General features: G+C 42.8%; 1 long non-coding RNA gene across 6 annotated transcripts in view; it reads right to left on the reverse strand.

Annotated features, from left to right (window-relative positions):
- Positions 1 to 25,217, reverse strand: part of LOC114050173 — a 27,245-nt gene extending 2,028 nt beyond the window's left edge. For 3 of the 6 annotated variants that reach the window (XR_003569941.1, XR_003569942.1, XR_003569944.1), the window contains exons 1-2: positions 25,104 to 25,217; positions 17,356 to 17,448 (exon numbers count right to left, since the gene is read on the reverse strand). This is a non-coding gene — a long non-coding RNA (uncharacterized LOC114050173). Of the gene's footprint in view, positions 1 to 16,906; positions 16,983 to 17,160; positions 17,239 to 17,355; positions 17,510 to 25,103 lie in introns of those variants that run through there. The other 3 variants (XR_003569939.1, XR_003569940.1, XR_003569943.1) reach the window with 3 other exon arrangements.
- Between the last annotated feature and the right edge of the window lie 703 nt (positions 25,218 to 25,920).

The raw sequence follows: 25,920 nt of genomic DNA on the forward strand, positions 1-25,920 counted from the left end.
GAAAGAAAGAAAGAAAGAAAGAAAGAAAGAAAGAAAGAAAGAAAGAACGAAAGAAAGAAAGTCCCTACCTCAAACTTACAATCTAATGGCAGAAGACAATATACAAAAGGAAGATGAAAACCGAAGGGAGGCATGATGGCCAAGTCTGGCTGGGGAGGAAAGGAAGAGATGGCTGGCCTGCTCTTCCTCCTTAAATGGAGTTCCTGGGAAGAGCTCTCCATCTCCACCCTCTCTAATCAGGGGGTGCTTGAGGAGCATGGGCTACTGATGAGATGTGAGTTCCAGGGTTGAGGTATCTTACAAGATGATGAAGTTCCTGAAGCATAGTATAGAGTTAGGTGAGAAATATAACTAGGTAAGAAATGAAGAAAGTAGTGTGAAAGATGTTTAGGGAGGTAGGTTGGGACCAGAATGTGGAGAGCCTTAAATCTCTGTATCCTTGAATATTCGTCGAAGGAATTCGGCTTTTAATCTTAAACCAGGAAAAGACTTTAGGGACCATTTAATCTAATCCCCTCGTTTTACAGCTGAGGCTCAGATAAATCAAGTGAAGGTCACTTAGCTAATAAATGGCAGAGACCTCCTGATCCCCATCCTGTTTGAGTGCCACAGTGTCAGAAGGACAATGGAGAAAAAGAAAGAAAATAGAGAAACTCCAGAAATGACTGAAGAGATGGAGCAATGGGAGCAATTTCAAGGATAGTCCCCAGGTCAAAGCAGTGAAGCAGGTGAAGGTTGTTTTCAGCTCCAAAGCCTGCTCCCCCAGCTCCGCTCCCCACCTCCTCAAGGGCTCAAGGACAGATTTTTATCCACTATATCACACTGGGGGCAGTTATTAGAGGAAAAGGACTATCTCATTGTTGGATTTCAGAGGCCAGTAGGATATATACGGAGATGCACTGTGATCAGGTGGAAACGTGGGTCTGAAGCTTGAGAGAAAGGCCAGAACTGGAGATAGAGATTCAAGGGAGTAAGTGAGATTATCTAACTAGACAGTAGAGATGGAGAAAAGGGCTGAGAACCGAACTTTGGGATGTACACATAAAGGGAGCATGAAGAGGATGAAGAACCCACAGAGGCAGAGAAAGAAAGATGACAGAGTTAGGAGAGTAAATTACTTGACCTTGAGAAATGATTGAGGTTTCAGAGAAGCCTGGGAAGAATTGTATGAACAGATACAAAGGGAAGTAAGCATAACCAGAGGAATAATCGATACAGTAACAACAACATTGGTTTTTGTTTTGTTTAGAAATGAAATATCCAAACATACCTCAGGATCACTCCAGGGCTCAGGATGATAAAATTAAGAATGAAAACAAGCCAAGTAGCAAGGTTAGGGTGATATACCAGTGAGTACAGGGACCTCATCAGTCTTACTGCAATAGTTACTTATGTAGCAGGTTTTGAAAAACACACCCACGTGAACTGATCCAACCATTCTGGAGAGCAATTTGGAACTATGCCCAAAGGACTACAAAACTGTGCATACCCTCTGACCCAGCAATACCACTTCTAGGTCTGTATCTCAAAGAGATCATACAAATGGGAAAAGGACCCACATGTACAAAAATATTTATGGCACCTCTTTTTGTGGTGGCAAAGAATTGGAAATCAAGGGGATGCCCATCAGTTGGGGAATGGCTGAACAAGTTGTGGTATATGAATGTAATGGAATACTACTGTGCTGTAAGAAATGATGAGCAGGCAGACTTTAGAAAAACCTGAAAAGACTTGAATGAACTGATGCTGAGTGAAGTGAGCAAAACCAGGAGAACACTGTACACAGTAACAGCCACATTGTGGGATGACTGACTTTGATAGACTTGGCTCTTCACAGCAATACAAGGAACAATTCCAAAGGACTTATGATGGAAAATGCTGTCCACATCCAGAAAAAGAACTATAGTCTGAATGCAGATCAAAGCATATTATTTGCTCTCTCTTTTTCCTTTTTTTTGTTTGTTTGTTTCTTCTTTCTCGTGGTTTCTCCCATTGTTTGTAATTCTTCTTTACAACATGACTAATGTGAAAATAGATTCAATATGAATGTATATGTAGAGCTTGTATCAAATTGCACACCATCTTGGGGTGTGGGGAGGGGAGATATGGGCAGAAAATTTGGAACTCAAAATCTTATGGAAGTGAATGTTGAAAACTAAAAATAAATAAATAATTTTTAAAAAAGAAAAGAAAAGGAAAGGAAAGGAAAACACACCTGCAAAATATCAGATTGGAAAAGGAAGGGATAGATGACACCTATGTTGCAAGGTTGTATGGGTTATTGGGATCTAACCACATTCACATTTAAGTCACCCAAACTCAGCCTGCCACTTGATTCTTTGCTATATATTTAATTTTATCCTCTTGAGCCTAAAAGTATGGTTGAGTAATTTATTTATCATTTTTCCCCTGTAACAATAACATTGTAAGGAAAAACCAGCTCTGAAAGACTGAAGAACTCTGATCACTTGAATGACCCAACATTAACTTAAGAGGACTGATGATGAATCTTGCTACCTACCTTCTGACAGAGAGGTGATGAATTTAGGGTACAGAATGAGACATACTTTTTCAGACATGACCAGTGTGTGGATTAGTTTTGCTTCACTAGTCAGTCAATAAGCATTTATTAAGCATTTAACTATATATACACTAGGCACTGTGCTAAGCAATGGGGATACAAAGGCAAAAGACAATCCCTGTTCTCAAGGATATCACAGTCTAATTAGTCACAATGATTGTTTTTTCCTGTGATAAGGTTGTCAAAAAAGAAAAAAGAACAAAAAGATCACTGGATCATATTTTTTAAATATACACAAGAGAACTGAAAATAATTAAGAAGCAAAGAGAGAACCAAGATGTTTTTGAAATAACATTACATGTATTATATATGAATTTTGTTTTAAAAAGCAAGGTGTAATTGAGATTCATATTTTCACATATAATCCTCTTTTTCTCTTCTGCTTTGTATATGGAAATGTTCTGTGTGTGTGTGTGTGTATGTGTGTGTGTGTGTGTGTTAAATTCAGAATTAAAAAAAATTTAAAGAAAGAGGTGGGAGATGTATAACCTATATCTAACTGCTTGCCTTCTCAATGGGGGGCGAGAGGAAGGGAGAGAATCTGGAACTCACAGTTTTAAAACTGAATGTTAAAAATTGTTTTTACATGAAACTTGGGAAAAATAAAAATAAAATACTAAAAAAAAAAAAGAAGGGAGTCAGAGGAAGACCCAAAGAGTGCAGCACCTCAGCATCTCTGAAGCCAAAGGAAGAAAGTTTCCTTTACACCCCTTCAACATGGTGTAGGTACCAGCCAAACCGACTATTAGCTGTCCTTTGAAATCTACCTGCTAGTACTTATCAGTTTGTTTATCTATAAAACGAGTGTTAGGCTAAACCATCTCTAAGGTTCCTTCCAGTTCTAAATCTAAGATTTTTATCATAGAATATCAGAGTTGGACTTGACCTCAGAGATACTCTAAATCTGACCTGTATCAGAACAGAAATCTCCTCTGACATCCCTGACACATGGTCAGTCGTCCAGCCTTTGCTCGCTTTGCTTCAGCCTCTGCTGAAGGGGATTAGGTCACTTCCCAAGGCAGCCCGTCATACTTGAGGACAGCTCCACTTGGCCTTATAGACAGCTGAAATCAACCTCTCTGCAAACTTCCTGATTCTGTGCTCTAGGGTCAAGCAGAACAAATAGAGTCACTCTTCCAGGTGACAGACCATCAGATACTTACAAGCCAGCTGTCATTCCCCTCATCCCCCACACCCCTAATTCATTTCCTCTTCTAGATAAACATTCCTCATTGCTTCAACCTATCGTTCGATGGTATTCATCTCAAGGCCTTTTCACCGTCTTGTTCACCTTTCTCTGAACACTATCCAGCTTATCAATGTACTTCTTAAAACATGAAATCAAGAGCTGGATACAATTGTCCTCAAAATACGGTATAAGGTAGCTGCATGAAGCGCTGGGCTTTAGATCAGGAAGACTTCAGTTCAAATCTGCTCTCAGACTGTGTGACCCTGGAAAAGTCACTTAACTTCTGTTTGCCTCAGTTTCCTCATCTGTAAAATGGGGATTAACAGCACCTCCCTTCCTGGATTTTTGTGACAATCAAATGAGATAGTAATTGTAAAGCTCATAGTAGGCACTACATATATGTTAGCTCTTATTAAGTAAGACTATCACTTTCCAAATCCTGAACACGTCTTTCTTTAATGTTATCACATTAACATTTTTCAAACGCTATATCACACTGTTGACTCACTTTGAGCTTGACATACACTAAAATCTTCAGGTATTCCCCCTCCCCCCCACCGAGGAACTGCCATCTAGTAGGCATCCCGCAGCTTGTCCTTGTGGGGTTGTTTTGTCTTGTTAAGAAGATGATGCCAAGATGGGAGGGAGATCTACTGGGGTGAATGACAGAGTGAAAACCCAATGGATGAAATTTAACAGGGATGAATAACGGGAGACAGCATAGCACGCTGATAGAGTATAGACCTCAAAGTCAGGAAGACCTGAGTTCAAGAGCCACTCCTATCACATACTGGCCGTGTGACTCTAGGCAAATCTCTTAACAGCTCAGAGCTTTAGACAACTCTGGGAGAACAGAAATTGCAGAGAAAATGCCGTTCTATGATGTCAGAGAAGGTTTCCTCGATTGGGAACTTACCATTGAAATCATGGGTCTAGCTCCTCCCCCAGCCTTTTAAAGTTCACAAAGCATTCTCCATAAATTACCTCATTTGAGAGTCTACTGGGTGTCAAAAAAGCAGACCTCCCAAGTGCATTCACAAAGGCTGCAAACCACTCCCATCCCCCTCTCCTTTCAGAATTCTGATCTTTTGGGTGGATAGAGCACTGGCCCTGAAGTCAGGAAGACCTGAATTCAAATCCTGTCTCAGATTAAATACTTGACACTAGCTGCATGACCCTGGCCAAGTCGTTTAACCACAATTGCCTAAAAAAAAATAAAAATAAAAAATAAAAAATAAAACAACAGAATTCTTATCTTTCAAGCTTCAGTTGCAGCATTACCTCCTCTATGAAGCCTTCTCTGATTTCCTGTCAACAATGCTCTTTCTCCCTCCTCAAATTCTCCTAGCAACCTCTGTCTTCTTTCTCCTTTGCCCTCTTTACAGCCTCCTTATCTGTATATATCCAGTATTTCTCAGGAAATAGTAAACTCCTTGAAGGGAGAGGTTGTGTTTTTCATCTTTGTATGCCTAGTACCTTGCACATAGTAGGTATTTGATAAATATGAACTGCATCTAATTGAACTACATTGAGTTGAATTGAAGAAAAGGACAGTTAAGTGCCAAATGTTCCAAGGAGAAAGGTGAGAATCTTAATTGGATTTGGCAATAAAGAGGTCATTGGTCACTCATGAAAGAATAGTATCAGGAGAATAGTGGGTGTAGAAGCTAGATTGCAAAGGTCTAAGAATTCTCCTGAGGAAGGGTGGGAGTATGGGAGAGAGGGGCCAAGTAATTAGTCTCAACTTTTTCTGGAAGTTTGACAATGAATGGGAAGACAGTAACTGAATGGGATGTAAGAGACAAAGAAAAGCTTATGGAATGAATGAATGAATGAATAAATGAATGAATGAATGAAAAGACATTCAATTCTTACTAGGTGCCAGACATTGCTTAATGCTGAATATACAAATACCACCAAGAAGCTTACATTCTAATAGGGGAAAATGATACATATGGGGGAGAGGGCAGGATGACGGAGTCATCCATCCCACTTATGGTGTATGGAGTTGGAGGGTAATTGATGGACTTGTCCTTTCTAGGAATTATGGTGTTGATTTGATTACTGTTCCCAAAAAAAGAAGTGGTAGTGAGTGAAAAAGTGGAAACCACGAGAATGAGGGATTCCTTTGGTGTCATGGCAAGAAGCTCACTAGGAAGCAGCTTGAGGCCTGCTGAGGATGATGAATTCTCACTAGTCAAAAGCCAGAGCTAGAAAGGACTTTAAAGGCCACCCTAGGTCAGCCCTACCCCAATGTTCCAGGTTCCTTGGATCAGAAGCCATTTTAATACCATCCTAAGCAGAGGATTGTCCAAATATGCTGCAAAATTAGACTTTGCATGGCAAAGGTCATTGGGATATCTGCTATCTGAGATGATGCACAGTGGGTGGCCTTCTTTTTAGGTTTGGCTGTTTCTATAGTCCCTTTTCTTCCAATGGAGTTCAGAAAATTTCCTTGCTTTCACATTCCAGCAATGTAGGAAAGGTAAGGTAAGACGCAGGCTGGTAGCTCAATGGATTGAATGCTAGAACTCAAGTCAGGAGAGACCTGAGTTCAAATCCAACTGCTTGTGTGACTGTGGGTGAATCACTTAACCTCAATTTGTCTGTTTCCTTATCTGTAAAATGAGGATAATAAAAGTACATACTTCCAAGGGGGATAGAGTGAGGCCCTGAAGTCAGAAAGACTCATCTTCCTAAACTCAAATCTGCACTCAGACACTTACTATGTGACCTTGGGCAAGTCATTTAACCATTTGCCTCTGCTTCCTCATCTGTAAAATGAGCTGGAGAAGAAAATGGCAAAATTCAATATCTTCACCAAGAAAACCCCAAATGGGCTCATGAAGAGTTATACACGACTGAAAACAACTGACCAACTTCCAAAGGATGCAGTGAGGATTAAGTGAGATAATATTAATAAACTTCCTGACACATAGTAGGTGCTCTACAAATGCTTATGCCTTTCATTCTTTCCATTTTGCGGAGAAGTCCAGTGAATTGTTCCAGGTCTTATAATGTCTTAGGGGAGAAAATGAGATAAATCTATTTGTCTCATTTCTCAACTCAGCCCTCCTTGTTCTTTCCTTCTCCTCCTCCTCCTCTGCCCCTTTCCTCTCTAGCCCTAGGTTTGTTTTCATTTCTACTTTCATGCACAAAGCTTTCTTGCCACCTTCTACCGGGCAGGAAATTGCTAATTGATGACTCATCTGGCTGGTCTGAGGGGCTGGGGGGAGGGGACAGACGTGGTGGAGGGAACTGGAAGCTCAGTGCCTAAAGCAAGACGTTTGCAATTCACACTTGGCTAGAATGTGAAAAATGAGAATTGTCAAGTCTGTGGCTTCTCTTCCTCCTCATGGTCCCGTAGGGGCTGGTAGAGGAACTCTAGGAATGTGGCTTGTTAGCACCTTACCTAATTAGGATCCTATTCTGTTGGCCTAGGCCCCGTAGCAGCTAGCTGCCTTAGAAAGGGAAGAGGTGTGGAAAGCAAGGTCTCTCTATGGTGGGATAGAGCTAAGAGGTCCCCACCACGAATAAATGAGCTTCTAGAAACCCAGAACTCTGTTTAACCTACTTTGCTTTTGCAATCTACACTCCTCACTCTTTCTTACCCCTCCTATCCAATCATTTGCTAAATCCTCCTGATTCTACCTTTGTGACACCTCTCATATATTCCCCCTTTTCCCCTCTGATGCTAACGCCACCCTGGGACGGGTCCTCATCACCTCACAAATGGGCTGGTGGGCTGGTGGGCCTCCCTGCCTCCAGCCTCTCCTCTTTCCAGTCCATCCTTTACTCATCTGTCAGAGTGATCTTCCTAAGGGAAGGTCTGAACCACTACCCACTCTGAATGCCTCTCAACTCCAGGGGCTACCTATGACTTCCAGGGTCAAATAGAAAATCCTCCCTTTGACTTTTAAAGCCCTTCATATCCTACCCTCTTCCACCTTTCTTGTCCCCTTAGCTTTACTCCCCACTACATACTCTTCCATCCAATGACATTGGCCTCCTCACATAAGACGTTCCATCACCTGACTCCAGGCATCTTCACTGGCTATTCCCCATGCCTGGCATGCTGTCCCTCCTCTTCTCCATCTGCTGACTTCAGTGACTTCCTTCAAGTCCCAGATAAAATACCACCTTCTTCAAGCAGCCTTTCCCAATGATCTCCCTTAATTCTAATGCCTCCTGTCTATTGATTATATATATATATATATATATATATATATATATATATATATATATATATAACCTGTATATAGGTTATGGGCAGCTAGGTGGTACAGTAGATGGCACACCAGGGATTGGAGTCAGGAGGACTCCTCTATCTGAGCTCAAATCTGGCCTCAGACACTTACTAGCTGTGTGACCCTGAAACAAGTCACTTAACCCTGTTTGCCTTAGTTTCTTCATCTACAAAATGAGCTGGAGAAGGAAATGACAAACCACTCCCACTATCTTTGCCAAAACAACAAAAATAAACAAAACAAACAAAACCACAAATCGGGTCACAAAGAGATGGACGTGACTGAAAAAATGACTTCTCTCTCTCTGTGTCTCTCTCTTTCACACACACACACACACACACACACACACACACACAGCTTATATATAGTTTATTTTGTATATAGTTTATTTGTACATAGTTGTTTGCATGTTATCTTGCCCATTAGATTGTAAACTTCTTGAGGGCAGGACTGTTTTGGTTTGGGGTGGAGTTTTTTTTGGGGGGGGGGTGGCCTTTCTTTGTATCCTCAGCACTTAGAACAATCTCTGGCATATAACTGCTTATTAACTGCCTCCAAATGCCCCATGTGCCCTCAAAATCCAATTCTGGAACTCCTGAGACAAAGCTTCTCTCACCTGGGACCCAGCTATCCAAAATGACTGCCTTGGCCAATTGTGGGGTCCTGATTACTTAAGGTCTTCAATAAGAGTTGAATGACCACTTATTCAGGATGTTGAAGAGAGGGTTGCTGTTCAAATAAGGGTTAGACTGGTTAGCCTCTGAGACTGCCCCACATGGCAGAAATAGGAGCACTCAAGTCAACGATACCCTACTGTGTTCGGGCACGGTGCCAAGCACTGAAGATGCAAAGAAAGACAAAAGACAATCCCTGCTCCCAAGGAATTCAGAGTCTAACGGCAGGGACAACATGCAAACAATTATGTTCAGACAAGGTATACAGGATCAACTGGAGATAATCGATAGAGGGAAGGCACTGGAATTAAGGAGGATCATTGGGAAAGGCTTCCTGTAGATGGTGGGATTCTAGTTGGGACTTGAAGGAAGCCATGGAGGTCAGCAGATGGAGATGAGGAGGGAAAGAATGCCAGGCATGCCTGGAGTCAGGAGATGGAATATCTTGTGTGAGGAGGCCAATGGCACTGGATTGGAAGATTATGTAGTGGGGGGGGGGGGTAAAGTGTAAGAGTATGGGAAAGGTAGAAGGGAGCCAGATATGAAGGGCTTTAACAGCCAAGGGGAGGATTTTCTATTTGACCCTGGAGGTCATAGTAGCCACTGGAGTTGACTGAATGGGGGTGGTGGTGACACGGTCAGCCTTATACTTTGGAAAGGTCAGTTTGACAGCTGAGGCAGCCAATTGCAGCTATTGCAATAGTCCAGGTGTGAGGTGATGAGCACCTGTAGCAGGGTGGTGGCAGTGTCAGAGGAGAGGGTGTACGAGAGAGATGTTGCGAAGGTAGAATCAGCAGGACATGGCAAATGATTGGATATGGGAAGTGAGCAATGAGTATAAACTGCACAGGCTGATGGCAGTTTGATGCAAGGGAAAACATCCTAGAAAGTGGGATTCGTTCATCTTCAATAACTGGGCCACCTCGGGAACTCATGGTCTCTCTCTCACTGGAAGTCAGCAAGAGAAGACCTTTTGAGGGACATTGGAGAAGAGATTCTCAGACTAGATGCCCTCTGCAGTTTCTTCTGACTCTGAAATCCTGTAAATCTGTGATTCTGATTTGGGAATGGGCCTCAAGGCTGTTGCCCAGCATTCTCTGTCTAATGAGCGCATCTCAACCTTTTGGCCCCTGGGGCTTGGAGGGTTCAGAAGCATCCTGGAAACTCATATCTCACTCTATTGCTGCCCCCACCCCCCAGACCATCTGCTCCCTGGGGGTTGACATAGAAGAGCCCAACCATGCAGTCCTGGATCCAGGAAGCATTCAGCCTTTCAAATTCCTTTGGCTGAGAAACAAGTCCCGAAGGATATTGTTTCTCTTTCCCTTTTTTCTCCGGTTCCTAGGGTGGCAGGCCGGGTGAGACAAGAGCACTGAAAGAAGTCAAGAGGGTGATTGAATGGGCCAATGAGGGTGAGTCGAACAATTAATGGCACCCTTGTTAAGAGGCAGTCGTGGGCCCTGGACTCACTCAGCATCAGCCTGTGTCCTTGGGGCAATGTCGTCCTGCCTCTGCCTGCCTGTGGCAAGCAGATTCCAGGCCAGAGGCTTGGCACTGGCCTTCCCGGGTCTAGGAGCTGGTGACCTAGCTAAAGAATGTGCTTTGTTTGGGTTTTACATTCCAGGGTCTGCGTGGGAGGCAAAGGGCTCGGGTTGCCAGTGGGAGCCAGGCACAGGGCAGGCGGGCTCTGGGCATACCTACTCCACTCCCAACTGGGTCAGTTCAGAGCAAAATGTGCCAAATCTGATGAGGCTGGGCAACAGGTATAGAGAACAAGCCCAAAAGATGCTGTGGAGAGGAAAGCTATGGATTGGTAGAGGAACTGGATTCAGATTTTAGCACTGAAATTTACTAATCTTCTAATTGAAATCATTCCACACCATAGTTTTGCCATCTGTAAAATTGGAATAATGATACTTATGAGGAAAATACTTTGTGGGCTATTTTTTTAATGGACTAGACTTGTGATTTCATTGATATGAGGAACTCCTGGTAAGGAAGGTCTCTCCAATCTTGAGATCTCTGTTCCTTCTCTGAAACTTCTAGCTTTAGAGACTCACCAGGCTCCAAAAAATTAAGTGTATCGTATGAAGTGACCCAGCCAATATGTTTTGGAGACATAGATCTTTCTGAAAATAAAGTTGGCTCAATCCATAGCTCTTTACTAGTGAATTACTAATAATAATTTAAATGGGATTGGAGATATGAAATGGATGGATACTGTGTAGTACAGTGATGAGATCACTGGATTTGGAGGTCCTGGGTTCAAATCCTAGCTCAGGATTTGCTATCTATAAGACCTGGGGTCAATCACTTAAATTCTCTGGGCCTCAGTTTCCTCATCTTTAAAATGAGGAGTTTGAACTAGATGACTGCTAAAGTCCCTTCTAATTCTAAATTTATGAACCTAAGGTCCAAAGGGATACTGAGGACAGATATTCCCTTTTATTCATGATTCACCCACACTGGGATGATCTTAGAGTATCTTAAAGGCTGGAACAGTCAGTCCCTATTGTGACACCTGGGCTCTTACTCAAGTTTAGACATCACAGGGTCAGTGTGAGTAGCAAATGGGGTCATGGATACGGAGGTATTGCTCATACATAAGACATCCTCACTGCACACATTCACAGAGCCCTACTGCAAAATTAGTAACGTGTTCACATGACATAGTATTTAACCTACAGATTTAGAGATGGGAGGGGTCTCAGAAGTCATCTGGTTCAACTCTCTCATTTCTTTTTTTATATGATATGATTTTTTTTCTATTTTTAAATTTATTTTTAGTTTTCAACATTGACTTTTATAAGATTTTGAGTTCCAAATTTTTCCCCCTCTCTCCTCTCCCCGCTCCCCAAGAGGGCAAGCAATCTGATATAGGCTATACATGTACAGTCATATATTAAACATGTTTCCTCATTAGTCATGTTGTAAAAGAAGAATCAGAAACAAAGGGAAAAACCACAAGAAAGAGAAAACAAAAAAGAGAGAGAGAAAATAATATGCTTCAATCTGTATTCAATCTCCATAGTTCTTTCTCTGGGTGTGGATAGAATTTTCCATCATGAATCTTTTGGAATTGTCTTAGATCATTGTATTGCTGAGAACAGCTAAATCTATCATAGTAGATCCTTGTGCAATGTTGCTGTTACAGTATATAATGTTCTCCTGATTCTGCTCACTTCACTCAGCATCAGTTCATGCAAATGTTTCCAGTCAACTCTCTCATTTCACAGATAAGGAAACTGAAGTCCAGAGTGGTTAAATGATTTTTCTAGGATCACACGGCTTATAGCAAGAGCCAGATTTGAACCTATGTCCTCTGATTCTCAATCTATCATACTTTCTACTACAACAAGAAGTGTGGTCCAGGGACCCTTGGGAGTCCCTAAGATTATTTTACTGAAACTGAAACTATTTTATAATGCCAAGGTCTTTTCATCTCTAATACTGTAAATATCAATAGATATAACCCACAGAAACAAAAACTTTTTTAAGAATGCAAAGGAGAGGGGCAGCTAGATGGCGCAGTGGATAGAGCACTGGCCTTAGAGTCAAGAGGACCTGAGTTCAGATCTAGCCTCAGACACATAACACACACTAGCTGTGTGACTCTGGGCAAGTCACTTAACCCCAATTGCCTCACTAACAAAAAAAAAAATGTAAAGGAGTCCTGAGACCAAAAGCCTTGAGAAATAATTCACTCACTATACCAGGCATGCAGTGCTTTATCAGTTAATAAAAAAACCCTCCTTTATATAAACCCTCCCCTCTAAAAGAAAACAACTCATGCCAGGTCCCACCAATCTACAAAAGCTAATATAACAATTATAGACTTAGAGATGGCAAAGACACTAAGAATCTTCTAGACCAACCTCTTCATTTTACAGATGAAGAAACCAAGGTCCTTGAGAAAGGAAGTGACTTGCCCAAGGTCACACAGGCAAAAGTGAACCTCAGGTCATTCTAGTAAGCTAAAAATTTAGGAAGGACATTAATAAGCACCCAGAGAAGGGTGACTAGGATTGTGAGGGAACTGTAGACCATGCATAGGCATGCATATAGGGAACCCTTAAGGTGCCAGCAGCCCTCCCTATAGATGGAGATATCTTTGGGACTGCTTCCCAGCCTCTGGGGACTTCCAACATCTGCAGCTACAGCTGGCACTATTCCTATCTGCTTCCAGTGTTTTGCATGCAGTAGTCACTCAATAAATGCCCATTCATTCATTCATTCATTTGTCAGCTTTCCACCAGCTTCCCTTCCACTAGTGCTTTACCTCTGAGGCTTCTTGCCTTGATCACTGAAGTCCAGGGCCCTTCTGTGACTCTTTCCCGAACTTTCCAAGGCTCAGTGTCACCTGCCCTGATGGATCTTCTACTGGCAGAGCTCAGTTCCTATAAGAGTTAATGGCTATTTCTCCTCCTTCCAGCCTCTAAAAGACCCCCAACTCCTAGTAGGTATAGCCTCCAACCAAGAGGAGAAAAACCCCCAACCCTTGACTCCTGACCACTCTGAATCCAAGCCTGGGCCTATCCCCAGAGTTTGGGTCAAGGTAGCAAAAAGTGTAAAAATGTTGAAAGTGTCAAAGGATGGGTTTCTGGTCACTAGTCCTTACAGTCCACTGCTGGGGCAGCTAGGTGGCGCTGGAGTCAGGAGGACCTGAGTTCAAATGTGACCTCAGACACATAACACTCACTAGCTATGTGACTCTGGGCAAGTCACTTAACCCCAATTACCTCACCAAAAAAAAAAAAAAAAAAGTCCACTGCTGGCCCTTCACAGCAGAGTGGGGTATTTGGCATAAGATAATGGGATCCTGTCAGAAAGATAATCTTTACCCAAGAAGTTGAGGCTAAAAAGATTGCTCTGCATTTTAGGAAGAAAAGAAGGGTGTGATTAAAATGAGCTCTTTGCAAAGTGCACATTTTAAAAGTAAAATTTAGTTGCTCATTTTAAAAAAACTAAATTTCAGTTTCTTTAGTTTGTTTGATGAATATAAATAATATCTTTTATGATTGAACAGTCAACATATATTAACCTTTAAGAAAATAAAATTCCCTACGTGCACACCTGGGGAAGCAGCGTGTTGGCTCAGTGGAAAGAGCATTGGGCCTAGAGTCAGGAACACCTGAGTTCAAATCTGGACCTCAGACAAGCACTAGCTGTGTGACCCTGGGTAAGTCACTTAACCTCTGTTTGCCTTAATCTACCGGAGAAGGAAATGGTAAGCCACTTCAGTACCTTTGCCAAGAAAACCCCATGTACAGTATTGGCATGGGATGGTCCACAGGGTCACAAAGAGGCAGACACAACTGAATGACTGAACAACAAACCAGGGGAACACTCCCATGAAACGTGATGCTCAGGCCTAGGAAATCAGGCCATTGTAGAGCAGTTGAAAGAACTTGCCAGGAAGATGATAGACTGATATCTTTTCTGTATTTGACAGACTCTCATCTGGACGTGGGATTGGACTTTTTTATTGGGTCGCAGGGGGCCAGAAGTAGGATCAGTAGGCGTAGGTTGTAGGAAGGTAAATATAGACTTTAATGTAAGGAAAAACCTCCCGACAGAGTCCACTCCAATAAAGGAGATTTCATTGATGTGGCTATCCTTCAAGCAACACAGATCACAATCTCTTCTCCCTTGGTAGATGTTCCAAACATCGACTATCTGGTGGCCAGATCATTTGGTAATGAGCTCCCCTCTGAATTTAACCAGGCTCAAGAGCACTGGATTTGGGGCTGAAGATTCTGTTATACACCTTGGGAGAGAATAGATTCCCCATCACTGGACATCTTCAAGTTGTTGACCACTTGTTAGGACCCAGATATCAGTTCAATTAGGTGACCTGTGAGGTCCCTTCCACCTCTGAGCTTTTGTGATTCTGTCTTCTGATCTCATCAGCCTAGATAACGCCAAATTAGTCCATCATTTGAACTTAGCCCTTCAAGGCAGGGAAGCTGGACTACTTATACCTGCTGGGTAGAGACCCTTAACTAAGGACCTAGGTTATGCTGATCAGAAATTGGTCAGATCCAAGGATTAATGCAAGGAGTTTTCTTACAATCACATATCTCAAGCAACCCATATGTCTTATCCGAAAACTGGCTCTATACTGATCGATCAATTATTGTTTCCATTGTTCACAGACACTTGGGGGGAATGGGATACTGCTTTTTTGGATTTCAGGGAACTGTATCTGTTCACTTTCTTCCTCTCAACTTCTTGTTATTCAGTTGTTTTTCAGTTTTTCTTGGCAAGGGTACTAGAGTGGTTTGCCATTTCCTTCTTCAGCTTATTTTACAGATGAAGAAACGGAGGCAAACAGGGTTAAGTGACTTGTCCAGTCACACAGCTAGTGTTTAAGGCCAGATTTGAACTCAGGTCTTCTTAACTCCAGGCTCAGCAATCTATCTACTGTGCTACCTAGCTGCCCTCCCAACCTGGAAAGTCCTTTGTATTTCCTCTAATTAGAAATTAGATTACTTAATTTTGTATCCTGATTAACTGTTGTTGTTCAGTGGTTTCAGTCATGTTTGACTCTTTGTGACTCCATTTGGGGTTTTTGTGGCAAAGAAACTGGAGTGATTTGCCTTTTCCTTCTCCAGCTCATTTTATAGATGAGGAAACCGAGGCAAACATGGTTAAGTGATTTGCCGGAGTTCACACAGTTGGTGTCTGAGGCTGGATTTGAACTCAAGAAGATTAGTCTTCCTGACTTAAGGCTTGGCACTCTATCCATTGGACCACCTAGGTGCCCAATCGTGATTATTTTCTTTTAATTAATTAGTCTTATTTTATTGTTCCTAAATGTATCAAAGTCCGTTTTCCCTTGTATTTGGGGTCCAGGCATAAGGTAAGGAGGCAATTGCCATGCATTGCTTAATAAATCTATATACTCCAAAGATCTAGCCTTTGTTTCATCAGTCATTTCATCTTTCACGTGCCACATAAGAAAACCTCACGGCCAGTATGGTCCACAGGGTCAAGAAGAGTTGGACGAGACTGAATGACGAGCAAAGATTTGTCTAATGGGGAAGACAAACGGGATATACAAAGCAAGCTACATGCAGGATAAATAGGAAATAATTAACAAAGGAGAGGCCCTAGAATAGGGCCAGTAGGTGGTTCAGTGGATAAAGCACTCGGCATGGAATCAAGAAGACTCCTCTTCCTGAGTTCAAATCTGGCCTCAGACACTGGCTGTGTGACCTTGGGTAAGTTACTTAACCCCATTGGCCTCCATTTCCTCATCTGTAGAATGAGCTGGAGAAGGAAATGGCAAACCACTCTAGTATCTTTGCCAAGAAAACCCCAAATGAGCTCATGAAGAGTGAGACCCAACTGAAAAATGACTCAGTGCCAGCTAGAAATAAGAGGAAAAGGGTTCCTGTGGAGAAGGTGAAATTTTAAAGCTGACCTTGTCCCTTCCCTACTCTGTAAACTCTACTGACCCACTCCCTATTACTTTCAAGGCCAAATATAAAATTCTCTGTTTAGCATTTAAAACCCTTCACACTGAGACCCTTCCTGCCTTTCTAGTCTTCTTAGTACTTTACCATCCCTACTGACCCAAGGTCCTTTTACAATTTCTCAACTGGGCGGTGAAGACTTGAATCCAAATACAGCTTTCTTTCCAGTAAAAGTCTGCCTTTGTTTCACTTTGTAGAATTTGGGAAGGATGCAGCAAAACACCCAACTATTTGCCATTCATAGGTGTTTGGTGAATTGGGAAAGGCAGACAGGAAAAGGGGAAGATTTACTTATGTTGCAATCACTTAAAAAAAAAAATCCTTTCTAAAAGCTTGCCTAGGGAATTATAGATAAACTAGGGTAACTACTCATCTCCATCCATCTCCACCCCTTCACTCACCCCCACTCAACACTAATTTTAACTCTAAGCTCTACCTGTAACGTTCGAAGTCTAGCTTGCTCTTACTTCAGTTGAATTCCTAATTGGCTTTTAAGACCCAATTCCAAAGCCACCTCCTCTGGGGAGCCTTCCCAGGTCTCCTCAGTGGCTCACACACATCACACCTAGTTATGTCGTTAGTATGTATGATTCGATATTATCTTCCATGTACCTATGTCCCATTCCCCACCAGAGTGGAAGGCGTCTTAAGTAAACTTTGAATTTAAGGGCACCTAGCCCAGAAGGTGCTTAGTAAATGTTTATTAGAAAGAATGAAAGAAAAGGACGCTCCCATCCCTCCCCCACCCTTCTTCTCCCCCAGGGCAGTTTCTCTGACGGTTTTCCTTATCTTCACCTTCCTCTGGTCCAGATCCTAGAATACAGAAGAATGTGGGTAGGATCTGATAACCCCCTTCCTTTCCAGTGCCGCCAAAGTTGGCCCCTCCCTTAGTCAGGAAAGGGGACTGGGCTTTTGAAAGGAGGATGTCATAAAACCTCACCCCACCCCCAGTCTGAGCTGCTGTAGCAGCTGCCAGTAATTCCGTGCCTACCTTACACATCATCCATCTGTAGTTGTGGTTTCACACTTTCTACATCTGGCATCTGTTATATCTGCATCTTATGATCAACTGAATTCAACAAACATTGATTACGCCAGTTGTTATAGCAAACCTAGTACACAGCCCTCAACTGCACATGATAGGCACTATTCAGTATTAGCTTTAATGAATTGAATTTGATCTTACCTACAATCCAGGAAATCCAGTAGAATGTAAGGTCGTCGAGGGCCATCTTCTTCATCGTCTTCTTGTTTTTTGTCTTTGTACCCTTCCCAGAGCCTGGTGGAATGGCATCGATTTAGGAGGAAGCTTAATGAAGGATTTCTCAAAGTGTGGGTCCCTGGGTCCAAGAGATCAAAATCGTTTTCATAATAATACTTTGTCATTCAATCATCTCTGACTCTTCATCACCCCATTTGGGGCTTTGTTGGCAGAGTTACTGGACTGGTTTGTTATTTCCTTCTCCAGCTCGTTGACATATGAGGAAACTGAGGCAAACAAGGTGAAGTGATTTGCCAAGGGTCACCAAGCTAATAAGTGTCTGAGGCTGAATTTGAAGTCAGGTCTTCCTGACGCCAGACCATTGCTCTAGCCACTGCACTAACTAAAATAATACTAAGATTTTAATTTCTAATATGGCATGTCAATAGATCTAACTCATAAACAAAAGAGCTTTGGAGAATCTTCTATAAATTTTCAGAGCGTAAAAGGGGTCCAGAGACCAAAGAGTTTGAGAGTCACTGATGTAATAGATACACTGAAGGACCTAGAGTCAGGAAGACTATCCTCACTCAGGTTGGACCATTGATCCACCATTACTGATTGGGTAACCATCGCTGAGTCACTTTGCCTTAGTTTAGTTGCCTTGGTTTGCCTTCAATTATACACTGGGCATAATAAAAGCACCTACTTCATAGGGTTGTTGTGAGGACCTTCTGAGATGTATTTGTAAAGTACTTAGCACAATGCCTGGCACATAGTAGACATTTAGTAAATAATTGTTTCCCTCCCCCCTCCCATCACCTACCCCTCCCCATAAGTCAAGGATCAAAAATTTATTAAATCAATTTGAAGACTGCTAGGTGGTGTGGTGGATAATGCTGGACCTGGAGTCAAGAATACTCATCTTCCTGAGTTCAAACCAGGCCTCAAATACTTACTAGCTGTGTGACCCTGAGCTAGTCACGTCACCCTGTTTGCCTCAGTTTCCTCATCTGTAAAATGAGCTGGAGAAAGAAATGGCAAACCACTCCAGTATCGCTGCCAAAAAATCCTCAGATTGGGTCATGAAGAGTTGTATGTGATTGAACAACAACAATGACAAAGTCAAGTTGAACTACAATAGGTCCACATGGTCCCCATCTTAGAAATTAGGAACTTGAAGCAAAGAGGGGCTCAGAGGCTTTTTTCAATACCATACAAATTGAACTCAGCCAACATTAAGCACCTACTTTTTGCAAGGCACTGCGGTAGATCTTGCTTATAAAGAAGCAGCTAGAATCCGTGTCTCCTGACACTTCTCTCAGTTCTTTTCCACATAACAATATCAACTTGAGAGCCTTCTGAAAGTCTCAGAATTTATAGGGTTAGTATATAGTTGGCGGACAGGAGAACAGAGTGAGTGGGAAAGGATAGCAACCAGTTGTAGGAGATAGAGCTGTTCTGAGTAAGTGTCTAAACCTCAGTTTCCTCATCTATAAGATAAAAGAGTTAGATCTCTAGTTTTTCTCCTGGTCTCTTTTGCTTTTCCCTTTGATCTATGGCAAAGTAGAAGCAGTGAGGGACTTAAGAGTCAGAAAACCTGGTTTTAAATCATACCTCTGATACTAAGAGGCTATGTCAATAAGCATTTAAGTGATTACTTATGTTCCAGGCACCTACTTTACTAATCCTAATCATTTAGGGCAGCTAGGTGGCACAGTGGATAGAATTCAAATCTTCCTGAGTTCAAATCTGGCCTTAGACACTTACTAGCTGTGTGACCCTGGGCAGGTCACTTAACTCTGCCTCAGTTTCCTCATCTGTAAAATGACCTGGAGAAAAAAATGGCAAACCACTCTGGTATCTTTGCCAAGAAAACCCCAAATATGGTCACAGAGAGTTGTACACAACTGAACAACTAGGCCAAAACCCTAATCACTGGACAGACAAAAATAATTAGGCTCTTTAAGAGCTCCCATGAAGGAGACAATATGTAAAGAAATAGATATATAGAAGATACATGCAGAATAGATGGAAGGGATCTCAGAAGAAAAGCACTAGCAGCCTGGGGAACTGGAAGGACCCCCTTACATAAGTTGGGATTTGAATTGAGTTTTCAAGGAAACCAGGGGAACTAAGAGGTATCAGTGTGGAAGGAGAAAGCATTTCAGGCATGGGGGACAACTAGTGCAAAAGCAGATGGGGAGTCCTGTTCAAGAAACAGCAAGTAGTCCAGTGTCACAGGATCAGAGGGGGCATGGAGGAAAATGGTAAAGAAAAAAGTAAAGCCACAAATGTAAAAAGGCACCAGGTGAGAGAGGGAACTTTAAATGTCAGCCTTCATATTTGATCCTACAGGTAATAGGGAGTCACTGGAGTTCAAGGAGTGAGGGGAGTGACATTGTCAGAACTGAACATCAGCGAAGTTACTTTGGCAGCCATGAGGAAGATGGATTGGAGTCAGGAGAAACTTGAGGAAAGGAGACAAATTAGAAGGTCAGGGCAAAAATAGCCCAAGCAAGAGGTCATGAAAGCCTGACCAAAGGTGGTGGCTATGGGAACAGAAATAAGGGGACACATGAGAGATATTGTGAAGGAAGAAATGATAAGACGTGATTGGATGTGTGGGTGAGTGAGAAGGAAGAATCAAAGATGAAATTGAGCTTATGAGAATGGATAACTGGGAAGATGGTAGTGGCCAAAAAAGTGATAGGTAAGCCTAGAAAAGAGGAGAGTTTGGGGTTCTGTTTTAGACTTGCTGAATAGGAAATACCAATGGAACATCTAGTTCAAGAGGTTCAAAGAGGCAGTTGTTAGTGAGAGTATATAGACCAGCAGAGGGACTAAGACAGGATTTATAAATCTAAGAATCATCTGAATAAAGATAACTGAACTTGTGAGAACTGATGTCACCACATGAGGTAGTATAAAGAGATAAAAGGGCCCGGGATAAAGCCTTGGACTTTACCCATAGTTAATTGGCATGACAGGAATGAAGAACCAGCAAAAGAGACAGTAATCAGATTGACAGTCCAGAGTCAGTAAACACTTACTGAGTACCAACTATGTGACAGTCATTATGCTAAGTGCTGGGGATACAATACAAAAAACCGGAAAGACAGTTCCTGCCCTCCAAGAGCTTACAATCTAAGGGGGGAAGACAACACAGAAAGGAAAGCTGAAAGTAGAGGGAGGCACCTGAGGGTTGGAGGCATGGTGGAAAGGTCAGAGATGCCAGGTTGAGCTGAGCTCCCTCCTTAAACAGAGGTTTTGGGATTCATAGCTCCATTCTTCAACCAGAAGGGCAGTGATGAGGCAGACTCCCAAGCCTGATGGGATGCTGATGGATCCAATGTGATGCTCCAATAGTGAGCATTCTAGGGCATGGTTCAGAATTCAGAGATGTTCTCTAGTAATGCAGCCAGGGGAGAAATAAGGAACAAGGAGGAAATAGGAGAAGATCCAGGAGAGAGCAATGTCCCAAAAACCTAGAAGGAAAGAATAGCCAGGAGGAGTGATCAACAGTGCCACGTTGTACAGAGAAACCAAGAAGGATGAGGATGGAGAAAAGGCCATTACGAGATCACTGTGAATGTTAGAGAGAGCAGCTTCAGTCGGAGAAGCCAGAGGGTGTAGAGGAGAAGCAGAGGCAGTTAGTATAGACAGCTTTCTCTAGGAGTTTAAGAGGAGAAGAGATACAAGAAGATAGCTAAGAGGGATGTGAGTCATTTAACATCTCTTCACTTAAACTCTTTGGATTAGATGACCTTTTAAGGTCCCAGATTCTAACTCTAAACATAGGATCTTGTGATCTTAAGACTAAATCTTCGGGACCTTGGGTTTTTAACCCAGAATCACAGAGCAGACCTACTAGATTTTTAATTTGTACTCAAGATTTATAGATACTTCGGACAACAGCAGCCTCCAAGATCCCTTCCAACTCTCAATCTATGATCTTATGATCTACGGAAGGCCGCCAAATTCCTTGAAGTTCCTTAGCCTGGGACTCTTAAATGCAGTCTTACTTGTGCAACCTGGCCCTGGGCACCGAGCCAGCAGGGGGCATCAATGAGCTTTTGCCATTTGCCAAAAGACAATTCCAAGACCTACTATTTGGGTCTTCCACCGCTCTTGGGCTAGGAGACACAATTCCAACGTGATGATGCCTGACCCAGACAGCCTAGTTAGTAGCCGAAGAGTTTGCAGGTCGTTCCTGTCCACCATGGGGGAAAGAGGGGGGCCTAAAGGGAGCTGATGATTCACCTTTTAGGAGGCTCTGGGGAAAGAGAACACAATGGCTGAGGTCACTGCCTGGAAGTGGGTGGTAAAAGCTTCTGGGTGACCCACAGGGTCTCTGGACAGCCCCTGGAGCTCTTGTCTGAGAGATGGGGCTCTGTCAGGAGCTTCTGTTTGGAGTTTCAACAAATATCTTTTCCATCATATCAACCTTTCCCCCGATTCTACTTCTAGGCAGAATAATTCCTTACCTTACCTAGCAGAGAGACTGGCTGTCTGAAGATCCCTAAAGAAGAGAGCTTAAGGAGGGAGAGTTTTGCAGATTTTTGTTATAGTGGGTAGTGCTGCCTCACTCAGTTTAGGGGAGGCAAATTGGACTCATGGTTCTAGCCTACTCTGGTTGGAGTCTAGAAGAGGACCCAGGGTGAGGGGTAGAAAAGAGAAGCCTGCATTCTCAGAAGCATACTTGGGGCTGCCAACCTACTCTCTCACCACTGTTAGGATTTTAATTGGCATTATTCAGGAAAAGCCAAGTTGGAAAATTAAGTTTGAAATGGAGGGAGGAGCAAGATGGGGGGTGGAGGGGTGGGAGAGGGGTGGGATTCAAAGTAAACAGCTCTCAGATGTGTTAGGCAAGGAAAAGGAAAGCCCTAGCTAGAAAATTCCTAGTCTTTGGCCACCTTAGTCTGGGAAAGGTCATAGAGGCAGAGCTGGAAAGGACCTCAGAGGTCACCTAGTATAATCTCTTCATTTTGCAGATGAGAAGAGTGAGGCCTGGAGACATTAAAAGACTTTGCTACGGTAACACAAGTAGTCGGTGGGGAGTTTGAACTCAGATCCAACGTGTTTTCCATCGTAGTGTGCTACTTCTCTTGTTTCTTTTTTTGTCAGTCAATAAGCAACAACTATTTATTACAAGTGTGTCGGGCACTGTTAAGTGCTGGGAGATACAAGGAAAGGTAAAAGACAATCCCTGCTATCAAGGAATTTATAGTCTAGTGGGGGAGACAACATAGAAACAACCATGCACAAGCGAGATACAGGCAGAATAAATTGGGGATCACCCACAGAGAGAAGTCACAAGCATTTAGGTATGTGTTTGTGTGTGGAGGGAGGCATATGTTGTTATCTGGGAATTGAGGAATTATTCTGATAATTATTATAGAGTTGAAAGGGACCTTAGAGCCCACCCATTTTACAGTTAAGAAAATAGATGGCCAGAGTTAGGCAAGACTTGTCCAAAGTGATGCCCAAAGTAAGTTAACGTCAGAGTAGGAACTGGAACCCAGGTCTCCTGGGGCCCAATCTGGTCCTCTGTCCACATCCTCTTTTCATTCTTAGAAAGGTTACCCAAAGTTCAGGGCAGCTCCATGGAGGCACCTCTGAGATCTGAGCTGTTCTCGAGATGTCCAGAGCTGGTGAAAGTCAACAGGAGTGGTGCAGGTGTTTCCTAACTCTTTATGGCATAGCCGTTCTGCTCTTTTCACTCTGATTGAGAGGCGAGGAGCTCTCTCCTTCTGTTTCCCATTCTCATCACCCTGACCTTGGGGGATAGGGTGAGGGGAAGGAGGAGACTTGAAGAGATCCAATTCTGCTAAACCTAGGTATGCCATCCCTAGCATATGATCCAGGAATTTCCCTGAAATCTGTTCCTGTGATGTAAGCAAATTCCCCTGTCAATCACTCTCAGTCTTTTGTAGAATTTCCCTTTGGGGTGGAGGTGGACTGTTGGTTGTAGGGAAGCATTGAGTTTCAGAGATTAGCATCATTTGCTTGCTATTCCTGGCTCTTCTGCCTGCCTCCTGGGCATGACTTATATAGACTGCTTGCCAGGTCAAAGACACCCACCTTGGTCTAAATACTAATGTTCATTTCCTACATGGGCCAGCACTAAACAGATAAGGCTTAGAAAGGAATCATCAAGATACCCTGGTTTGGGTTATAGCCAAGTCATGGGTCCTAAGAGGTAGTCCTGTGATTGAATATTGTTTAGGTCAGAGGTCTGTAAAAACTTAAACTACCCTTTGGTAGTTTGGTGAGTGAAACCTACTGACCCTTTCTCAGAATAAGATTTTTTAAATGCATAAAATAGAATACATAGGATTACAAAGGAAACCAATCATATTGAAATAAATGTCATTTTCCCATCCAAGTTCATGGGCTTGAATCACTGACTGAAATCTATCTCATGACCCCCCAAGTTAAGAATCTCTGGTTCTTAATGGAAAGCTGGAATGGATGAGGGGAGTTCCCTGGCTGGGGCAGAATTAATGGAAGCCTGTACCCTATCCACACCTCAATCTAACTGATAAGGTTCATGATTCTTAAATCTACAGTCCTATAAGTTGTAGAAGATCATAGTTGGTGGGGGCAAGAGGGTGGGAATGGGGGCCTTACAGACCAGTGAGGGTCAGAAACATAGCTTGGTGTTTTAGAGCTGTAAGGAACCTTAAAAATTCCAGACCAGTGATAGGATCAATGAGTTGATGCCACATTGCAACCGATGATAAAGAAATGGTGAACCACATCAAGGTGGCCAGATCAAAGGACTATAGGGGATAATGAGTTCTCAACACTGGTCAAATTCCCCGGGAATTCTTACCTAGCCAAGTTATCTACTTCATCTAAAGAATTTCACATTCTGTTTCAGAGTCCCCAGAGTGGAAAGGGGCTTACCGGATTCCTCCAGGGCATGGGGGAAGTGGGTAAGGACTCCTAACAGATAAGAGTGAAACCAAGGTCAAGCAATAGACCAGGTCTCCTAGGCAGGTCAGAGCAAAACTAGGAGCAGAACCCCTGGTCCTCAAACTCTTTGGCTACCATGCCTTCCCAGGTATCACAATGCCTCCCTAAACTCGCAATTCATCTTGATAGTTTGCTAAACTCAGGGATCATAGGGACATAGATTTAGAGCTAGAAGGGACCTTAGTGGCCATGAGGGACATGCTCATGAAATACTTAACAACAGGATGCCAAAAAACAAACAACTGTATGCATGACACTTCTGAGTTTAATCTGAATTATTAATATTTTTTCATAACTTTCTTAAGTCTAAATAATCAACAAAACAATAAATAAAACCCAGATTAGTAACTTTTGTAAATTTCTGGGGCATAAATGCTCACATTCAAAATTTAACAATCAGAGGCAGCTAGGTGTGGTAGTGGATAGAGCACCAGCCCTGGAGTCAGGAGGACCTGAGTTCAAATTTGGCCTTAGACACTTACTAGCTGTGTGACCTTAGGCAGTTAACCCCAATTGCCTCAAAAAAAAAAAAAAAAATTAACCATTGACTTTCAAGATCCTGGCTTTCCAGCTGACTCCAGCACATTCCTGGAGACCATCAGGTCCAACCTCCTCATTTTACAGATGAGACTGAGGCTGATGGATGTTAAGTGACTTGCCCAGGGTCACATAGCTAGTAAGTAGGTGACACAGAATTTGAATACACGTCTTGCTGTTGCCAAGCCTATGGTTCTATATACTGGTTCACCTACCTGGTTCACTTTCGCACAGGCAAGATGGTTGAAGGTGTTATCCTGTCTATCAGTGTAGGGAGCAGTGGGAGTCTGAGACTGAATTGTCTCTGGGGTATGCTCTGGACTGGTTGTCTTCTCTTCCCTCTATTTAAGGGCAATAAGAGCATCTGACTACAAAATGGTACATGAGTCACCAGGATTTCCCCATTTCTGTGCATGGTGGCTCCCTCACAGAACAGTCAAGGCTAACCCCTGCCCTGGTTCCTACAACCAATAATCATAACAATGGCTCTTTATGATTAAAAAGTTTTCCTTACCACGAACCAGTGAGGAAAATAATGTAGGTGTTAACATCTCAATTGAACAGAGTGGAACTGAAACAAGTGACTTGCCTAAGGTCACACAGTTTTTCTAACTCCTGAATCCAGGGCTATTTCCATTATTCTAGGAGACATTCCTCCTCCTGTGAAAGGAGTTTGGGAATAGGAAAGAGGACAGATACTCACAGGAATCAGGAGATGACCCCTCTGGGAGGCTGGTCTGCCTACAACCCTTACCCTGAAGCCCCCCACACTGACTTGCTCATCGTCCCTGATGGATTCTGGAAAGCACAGCTGGAGATGTCATCTTGGGCTTCCACCAGCAGCTGCTGAAATCCATCCAGAGGACTGTGGTTGAATGGGGGAAAGGGGGAGAGGGGGATCCCTGCAAGGAAATGGACTAGAGATTGATGTCCCCCATCCCAATCGTCCCCCCCAAGATGCAAGGTTAGTAGGAATGGGAAACATCTACAGAGCATTTTTGTCTGCGGGATGAAATGATGTTGGGTCTATAG

Source organism: Vombatus ursinus, unplaced genomic scaffold, assembly GCF_900497805.2.
Source record: "Vombatus ursinus unplaced genomic scaffold, bare-nosed wombat genome assembly UNPS02014798.1, whole genome shotgun sequence".
Classification (NCBI taxonomy): domain Eukaryota; kingdom Metazoa; phylum Chordata; class Mammalia; order Diprotodontia; family Vombatidae; genus Vombatus; species Vombatus ursinus.